Source organism: Brassica napus, chromosome C3 (assembly GCF_020379485.1).
Source record: "Brassica napus cultivar Da-Ae chromosome C3, Da-Ae, whole genome shotgun sequence".
Classification (NCBI taxonomy): Eukaryota; Viridiplantae; Streptophyta; class Magnoliopsida; order Brassicales; family Brassicaceae; genus Brassica; species Brassica napus.
Window position 1 is genome coordinate 65,733,724 of NC_063446.1, and position 10,086 is coordinate 65,743,809.

Below are 10,086 nucleotides of genomic sequence, written 5' to 3' on the forward strand. Positions count from 1 at the left end.
ATTCCTTTGAGAAATCTCCTGGATTTTCAGTGAATGACCATGTGAGCTCTCTATGATTCTACGCATCATTGTGGTGCCCGGGTGACCGAGGCGATCATGCCATAAATTAAAATCTTCTGGATTTTGTTTTATCATAAAATTTGATTCGAATGCATCGATATAAGTATGGTGTAATCCCGAAGGAAGTTCTGGAAACTTTTCCAATATGTCTTTTGCCAAATTTATCAGAAGTTATATATATACACTTCTTTCCATTCTCAGTTACAGACTGAGTATCATATCCTTGGCGATATATGTCTTTAAAACTCAACAAATTTCTCCTGGAATTTGGAGCATATAGTGCATTATTTATGGAAATTTTTGTTCCATTTGGCAATGTAAAGTTTGCTTTACCATTTCCTTCAATCACTTCTGCAGGACCTGATATTGTATTGACAATAATTCTTTTTGGTTTTATATCTGAGAAATATATATTTTTTCTCAAGATAGTGTGCGTTGTTCCACTATCTAGTATACGTATCTCTTGAATCTCTTTCTTAGATTTTGTTCCATTTGCGTTTTGATTCATTTCTGAAATTATCATAAACATTAAACAACAGTGAAACGTGAAATTTATTCATTGATTATATAAAGAAAACACACAATAATTATACATATATTGTTGTTAAAACAACATTATTCTTTGAAAAACATAATTATTATACATTACAAATGAGGACTATTCAGTAGTCTTATTAGAAACATTTCCGTACTCTTCAAGAGTTGTTTATAAATTACCTAGAACCACAGACTGGTTCTTTATCGATTTTGGTTGGCGATGGCTTTACGACCAATTTTCCTAGAGAACATGCAACACATGTCATTTTATTCCCTTGAGAAATCTCCTGAATTTTCGTCAACCTCTGCTGAGATCATTGCACTCCATGAAGCAAGTAGATAATGTGTATGGCTGAGATCAATGAGCCGACACATCTGTTCAAGCAGCGGGATTGGCGAAAATACGGAGCCAACTATTATATATGAAGATAATGCAGCATGTGTTGCTCAAACAAAGGACGGATATATTAAAAGCGATAGAACGAAGCATATTCATCTGAAGTTCTTCTCATACACTCAAGAGCTCGTAAAGAAGAAAGAGATTGAAGTAAGATATATCCAATCATGCGACAATGCAGCTGACCTCTTCACAAAATCACTTCCGACTTCGGTATTCAGAAAACATGTTCCTAACATTGGAATGCGTCATCAGAAGGATCTATGACTGCTCATTCGAGGGGGAGCTTACGTAGTTATACTCTTTTTACCTTATTATGGTTTTTCCCATTGGGTTTTCCTAGAAAGATTTTTAACGAGGCAACAAAGACGTTAAGCGAGAGCGGAGAGTGACACCGGTCCCCAAGGGGGAGTGTTACGAAACTTAATTTCAAACAAAGAGGCGCACACATATGTTGAAATAATAAAAGATGTGGATCTCACTGTCACTATTTGCACAGTGATTTTTCTTTTATAAATACGAAGTTTTTCGATCATTTGTAAGACACGATTACATCTTCTTCTCCTTACTTATAATAAACTCTCTCCCTTATATTAGTGTTATTTGCTTCCTACGGGTATTAAATTCTACTCTTATTTAAATTTCTCGATACTATAAATTATAAGTTATTTCATAACACATTTTCGTCTCCGCATCATCTTTTATTATTTCAACATATGTGTGCGTTTCCAAGTTACATGAGGCTCTCCCTACTCAATCTTTTCAAAAAAATAATAATAATAACCCCTCACAAATATCTTCTTCACCACGATGAAGTCTATTTTCAAGTCAATGGCATTTTGTCCTCAACTCAGTTCCGATGCATGATTCATGAGACCAATATCTGTGTTTTCAACTAAGTAGATAAATATCATCTCAGTATATGAAAAAGATGGATGTGTGAGTTACCCAGATAATTATTAATATAGCAGCTAATATTACATTTAGCTAATAAATTATTTGTTACAGGCTTCTAAAAGTGTTAGTAATCTAACGTTAAATTTGGCAGATGTTACATAATGTGGTTTGATATCATGTTTTATAGATTGTTCAATATTAATAACACTATTATATGTGATTTATTATTTGTCTTTAGTATGTGTTATGTCTTATGTGTATAGACTTCTAAAATTATACTCTCTGTATTTTATTTTAAGTGTCGTTTTGAGTTTGTGCACACAGATTTAACAAAATAATTAATTTTGCATATTTCCAATATAAAACACTATTATCTATAAACCTAACCATATTTTAACCAATAGAAAAATAACTGTTGAATAAAATTAATAAATTTTGCGTTGAAAATCGAAAATGACACTTATTTTGTAACAAATTTTTTTTTTTACAACGATACTTAATATAAAACGGAGGAAGTATAATAGATAAATAAATTGTTACACATTCTTAGATATGTTAAACCTATACCAATAAATCTCATAAAATAATCTAACATATCAATAAAAAACAAAAAGTAAAATTATGTTATTATATAAGTTGGCGGGTTACCAAGGAATCTTAAATATTAATTAAAATATGCATGTAAATGTATGTTAAAATTGTTATATGCTATAAATTTAGGTAGTAGTTAGGGCGATGAATGTTAGGACTAGTCTATCGCCTCTTCATGCAGAGATTGAAGCGTTGCTCTGGGCGATGGAATGTATGAGGAATTTACATCAATTTCAGGTTACGTTTGCAACAGATTGTTCTCAATTGTTGATGATGGTTTCTGAACCTGAAGAATGACCAGCTTTTGCAAATTATTTGTAAGATATCAAGACTCTGAAAGAGAGTTTCACCCGATCAGAGATTATCTATGTACCACAGACGCAAAATTCAAAGGCGGATAGTCTAGCGCGCAGTGCTAGAAAGCAACCATCTTTTGTCGTTCACATGGATTCAGATCACTCGGTTTGGTTTACAGAGTCAGTATGAGTCTGAATTGTTGATGACAAAAAAAAAGTAGTAGTTTAAAAATGAATTTTAAAGCTAATTAAAAGGTATACTTAAAATTATACATGGCTAAAATCTTTATTGTATCAAATTAAATTGTTGACAACTTTCAATATTATATTTAGCGCGTAAAAAGTATTCTTAACAAGTTAACCAACTACAAAAATGACAAATTACAAAGTTTAGAACTCTCTGTTAATTGGTTCATAACTAGGTAGTAGATCGTTTTGTCTGATCAAATCACTTGAGATTTATGTTGTAATATCTTCTCAAATCAAATGAAATCCAAATGAAATCTCCGGTTTTTCAAAACAATACATAATTCTTCTTTTCTCTGGCTATGTTCTTTTTCTATATCCATTTTTGAACATGATTGATTTGTTTACTCAACTCGTAAAGGCTTATCAAACAACGCTTTCTACTTTTCTTCAGGATTTAGCCTGAATCGATGTCAGAGCTCTCAGTGGTTTGTGGACTTGAACCAAAGTAGGAATTTACATTTCCGGCTCCCCAGAGGAGTGGCTCCGTTCCATGCCTCATTCCATAGGGAACCACAAAACGGATCTATTTCATTATATTCCATCCATATCCCAATTCCATTCATTTAATTGTGGTTTCGATAGGTTTTCTTTTAATTTGGATATGCTATTTTGGCGTCATTTTTTTAGGAATAGGTTTACATAGTTATGAGTTCATTTACATCGAATTAACTAAAACATTAACCAAAAAATAAAAGAATCCAAATAAAAAAAATAGCATCTATATAACTTCATATAAGTTAAGAAATCAAATCTTATATATTAAAACAGAAGTCACAACCTTGGTTCATGTGTGTTTTTTAAAAAAATAGACCCTCAGTAGAAATCAGTTATCATTCATTTATTACTAATAATATGGATTAATAATATATCATTCCTAGGGCTGTTCAATATGGTAAAACCGAACCGTACCGAACCGAACCGTACCGAAATAGACGATATGGTTTGGTTTTGGTATATACCATATAAACCAAATGGATATAATTTTATAAAAACAGTAGGATTTGGATATGGTTTGGTATATAACCGATTAAACCGAATAAACCGATTAAAAGTAGAAACATGTAAATATGTATCTATTTTATAACAATACATGAAAATTTATTTGTTATATAAGTAATTTGTGTTAATAACTATTACCATAATGTTATAATAAAGAACCTTATATAATTTGTAAAACACTTGAATACATCGCAATTCAAACATCTTATTTTCTAAGTCTTTTTTTTTTTATCTTTTTGTTTTATTTTAGTATTCACTAAATTAATATGAAGATGATAAATTTGATGGAAAATAATTAATGGAAAATTTTCACAACTTTTTTCTTATCTATAAACAAACAGTTTCGTGTTCAATCGAAAAAACATGACTTTAATGAACACTAAATATGGAAGAGTGGAAAAACTTTTCTTTCATGTTTCTTTTTTGTTTCATATTTTTATTTTCAAAATTTCAGGCTCTGATTTTAATTATAGATTTGATGATTTTATTTGATGGTAGAAGCATTTTTACTTTTTTGTTCATTTATTTGAACATGTAATATATTTTTAATAAATAACTGTGTTGACAATATAACTCTAAAATTCATTTTATATGATCTCAAACTAAATAATTATGTTTTTTGGTATAAAACGAATAAACCGAAAACCGACGGTATATAAACCGAACCGAACCGAAGTAAATATGGATTTTGGTAGTTATATTTTACTAACCGAAATACCGAAAACCGAAAAAAACCGAACCTAAACCGAACCGATATCCGGATTGATCATTCCTAATATAACATCGACTCCTAAAAACCCGGATTGGTTAACAAACTCACCTTGATTCATGTGTAATATTTTTATTTGGATCATCATTTAATTTTTTTATTAAATGTATTTCCTTAATGATAATATATAATCTTTTAACTACTTAAATCATAATATAATTTGACATCTTTTAATTTTCTTAACAAATGTGTTGAAAAACATTATACTAATATCTTAATTATCAAAAATTGTATATAAATATTTTCACTAATTTTGTAATTAGTAATTAAATTAATGTTATTATACATTAATATATATATACATATATGTACTCAGTTATCTTTTATAAAATGAAAAAAAATATATCAAATTTTACTATTTTATAGTTATATCTATCATTTTAAAATAAAACATTGAATTTAACTAAACATGATAAAATTATTTTAAATTGATAAATTAATATTTTTTATTTTCACAAACATTAAAAATTTATGCTAAAAATATAATATGTTGGTAGAATGGGTTAACATTAGTAAATTAGATAATTCATGTATAAAATTAACTTATCTTAAACTTATATAGATAGTTATTATCTTAAATGAATAAACATAAAAACATATTGATAAAGGAAATCTAGCACTTTGAATTACGGATCAGGATCATAATAATTGAATAAAAATAATTTTAAAATATATATAAGAGAAAATACCAAATATATGTGATGATTTGAAATAATCAATTAACTTACATCATAAAAACTATCAAATTGTTATATTTAAAATAATTATATATAAACATTTAAATATATAAGTAACTTTAAAAATATATTTTAATTATGTAAAATATATATAAACAAACTGATTACAAACCAACATAACTGAATTGAATTACTATCTAAAGCCCAACAATGGAAGATCATCCTAGTACCACCAAGCTTTACTCCAAGCAACTTCGAGAGAGAGAGACTTACCAAGCACCACAAAGATAACAGACTCCTCCAATAGTGAATAGGCACAGTCAGTTAAACCATGAACTTAAAGCTTCTAAACACCCGGAAAGGCTGAACCATTGCAGGAACAGGAACCATGATCAATTAACCGGAAGAGGCAATATCAATAAGGAACGACTTGGCCAATAAGAAAGCCAATCTCTTGAGAAGAGACATGGAGCGAGCCGATCCAAAACCAGGCCAATCTCATCTCGAGAAGCAAGACTTGAAGGGGAACAAAACTGGACTGAATGAAAAGAGACCAACAATGGAGAAAGGAAGCTTGAAACCGGGAATATAAATCCATTAGACGGATAGAATACAAAATCTGCAGAAGATGGAATCAATCAGAGGAGAGATTTCAGCCCGGAAGAAGGGGGAAAAACAGAACAACCCAAACTGCTGGCCAGATCTAAGATTAGATTTACACCGATTATCAAAGATGATCCAGAGCCACATGCAACAGATCCATCGAGAAGACAACAAGATTAAAAGAAAGCCTCCTCAAATAGATACATCTCTCGGACTGCCAAACACAGATCGGAGGTTGAAAGATAGAGGGTAGGGGAAAAGAGAAAGAAAGAGAGAGGAGGTTAGAATCGTATATGGAGTAGGGGTAAAATGGTCATAAATATTTCGACATAAACTAAGAAAATGTTGTTTTATTCACCTAATTTTCCTATAATCCTTGTGTGCATAGTGCAAAGAAAACCAGGTGAATTATGTACGTACTTTTATATTTTGTACATAGATTTGAGAAATCATCAGATTTTATTAATAACTTTTTTTTTCTATTTCTCTTACTCATTTTCTCTGCATTGTTTTTTGGGTTGTTATAGCGAATTATGGGTTTTCTCTAATTTTAGGGTTCTTCTTGTTCTTACTTGAAGAGTTTTTGTATTTTTCTTATTTTTATTTATTAATTAGTTCTAATTCATTAGAACTGAGTATAACTAACTTAGTAAAATTTGGTATAACTAACTCAGTAAAATTAACCAACTTAGTAGTACCAAGTAATACTTAGTAAAAATGATTTAGTAGTACCCATTAGTATCCATTAGTATTCAGTATAACTCAGTATAACTCAATATAACTATAATTAAAATTTGAGAATAAAAATAAAATTGAAATTCTAAAATATTGAAAATTTGAAAAAAACTGATTTCTTTTTTTTGAAAATTTGAAATTTCAATTTCTTTTTTAAAAATTATTAATTTCAAACATATAAAGATGTAAAATCAGATATTCATATTTCATCAAATCAATGCGAGTATAGAAGATTTAGGAAGTCCGTAAGAGAATAAGAGGTTAGTGATTGAAATATAGGGGCAAAGAAGATGATGGCTCAGATATGTCACCAATTGTAGATTATGCATTTACGAAAAATGAATTTGAAAAATTCTGTAATTTTATTGGGTTATATCTAGAGCTAGGCCTGGGACGGATCAGATATCCGGACAATTTTAAGGTATCCGGATCCGGATCCTTATCCGGCGGATCCATAATTTTATTATTCTTATCCGGATCCGGAGTTCTCGGATATCCGGGTGTCGGATATCCTTCTAAAAATTGTAATATCCGGCGGATATCCGGATCCAGATTTGGATCCTTAAAATAAATAAAATAATAATAATAATATATATAAAATATTAAAAATAATTTAAAAATAAAAAATATATAATGTTTTTAATTATTTCTATGTATAATATTACAAAATTTACATAAAATTTACATATACTATTATAAAAATAAAAATATATTAAATAAAGTTAGTTTTTATATATAGATATTACTATTTTTGAAATAATTATTAATAGAACTTACGGATCCGGATATCCGGACTAAAAAATCAAAATATCCGGATCCGGATTCGACCCCTCCGGGTATCCGGATTTTCGGATCGGATCCGGATCGAATCTCGGATTCGAATCTCGGATCGAATCCGGATTTCGGATAAAAGTCCCACACCTATCTAGAGCAGCCAATTTTGAATTAGAAAGTTTCATTGAATAAAATATTATATTACAAAAATAATAATTAGGGTACTTGAATAAGTAAGTCCACTTGTGGAAGAAAAAGAATCGGCGGATGGAAAAGTTGTATGTGTAATGCGTATATGTAACGTAAGAGAATACTAGATATTTTTTACAAAAAATTGATCAAAAGAGAATACTAGATTAGTGTTTGAGATATAGGGGCAAAGAAGATGATGGCTCAAACATGTCACCAATCGTAGAGTATGCATTTCTAAAAAATGAATTTGATAAATACTGTAATTTTGTTGGGTTATATCCAGAGCAGCCAAGTTGGAATTATAAAGTTTTTATTGAGTGAAATATTATATTACAAAAATAATGGGGGTGATTAGTTGGGATTTATCTATCTACTTTAGTTTTATTTTTTTTCTAAATCATTAAACTTTACCAATCATGTTTTATCTTTACTTTTCAAAGTTAAAACCTACATCAAATTTCTATTAATTTTTACCAATCATGCTTTAACTTTATTTTTAAAGTTACAGCAAAAAAATAAAGCAAACATTTTTCTTTTGTATTTTAGTTAAAAAACCTACATTTTCATTTATAAGCCGTAGAATAAAAAAATATCTATAATATCAAATAAATAAGATAATCACAATAAAAAAAAATCTATAAATATTTTACTCTAATTTTGGGTGCTTTAAATTATTGAAATATTTTAAATAATATAAATATTATTTACATATCACATTTTAAATAACAGTAAACTTTGATAATTTAAAAAAATATTAATATAAATTATTTTAAGTGATAAAAATAATAATAATTTTATATATACATCACATATTTCACATATTTTATTTTAAAATATCTGCAGCCTATAGCTTACAGCTACAATAAATTTAACTACATCAAAAGTTTATGCAAAAATAATCTACAATAACAATTTTACAACTACAACCAATTTATATACAGCTAAACTTTTACAGCTACAGTCGAACCAATCATCACCAATAATTGGGGTAATTGAATAAGTAAGTCCACTTGTGGAAAAAAAAAGAGTCGAAGACTGGAAAAGTTGTATGTGTAATTGCATTACGTATATGTAACATAAGAGAATAAGAGATTAGTGTTTGAGATATAGGGGCAAAGAAAATGATGGCTCAAATATATCACCAATTGTAGAGTATGCATTTCCAAAAAATGAATTTGAAAAATACTGTAATTTTGTTAGGTTATATCTTTGAGCAGCCAAGTTGGAATTAGAAAGTTTTTATTGAATAAAATATTATATTATTTTTCAAATAATGGGTTTATTTGTGAAATAACCAAGAAAAAAGGAAAATTGGTTTTGTAAAAAAAAGGTAGAGAGAGATAGGAAGAGAAAAGAGGAGAGAGGCTGTAAGTTTTTTGTTCGTTATTGAGGGCAATTTCCAAATAAGTAAGTCCATTTGTGAAAGAAAAACGAGTACATGAGTGGAAAAGTTGTATGTGTAATTGCGCGTAACGTTGACCCTCCACTCACAAGACTTTTGGAAAAATATGTCACCGACGAAAAATAATGTGACTTTTTTTTTGTGTGCACAAATGTGATTAAAGTTAAAAGTTTAATATGTAAAGCCTCACTGATGCAGATAAGTATTTAAAGTATTTTCAAATATCTTATTATTTATTTTATTAATTTAGATAATTATCTTTATTGTTTTAGGTTTTTACGATTTTTTTATATATAGTTTTTTAGTTTTAAATTTGTATTCAATTTATAATTTGATTAATAAAAGTTAAGAGATTTCTCTTTTGTTTCTCGTTTTCGGTAAATCATTGGTGATCTCAACGAATTTAAGAAGACAATGATCTTAGGCATTCTTAGACTAAATAAGATCATTGTGATTATCCTAGTTTTCTGGGTATTCTCAAAATCAACAGATTTATAGTTCTATCTTATAAAGCTTCCACTACATCAGTTACCCTTCTTTCTCGGAACAATCCGTTTGGCTATATATATTATTCTAAAAAGGAAAATGTAAGGAAGAGCAGAAGCAATTTCAAGGAAGAAGTGATCAAACTCAACGTACATCAGAATTGATAAGTTCACACTTGAAATACCACAACAAAAAGAGATCATTAAATCTTTTTTCTCTAGAAGCTTTATAACTACAGTATTTCTAGTCTTAAGACCTTGATTGGTAGAGAATTAGCATTAGGAGTAGCAGTATGCAAGAAAAACAGTATGCTGCAGAACCTATATGTTTTTGCTAAATTGTTTAATATGATGGTTGGTAGAGCAGTATGAATATGCTATTTAAAATTATAATAAAAATTAGTATATAATATAAAATATATT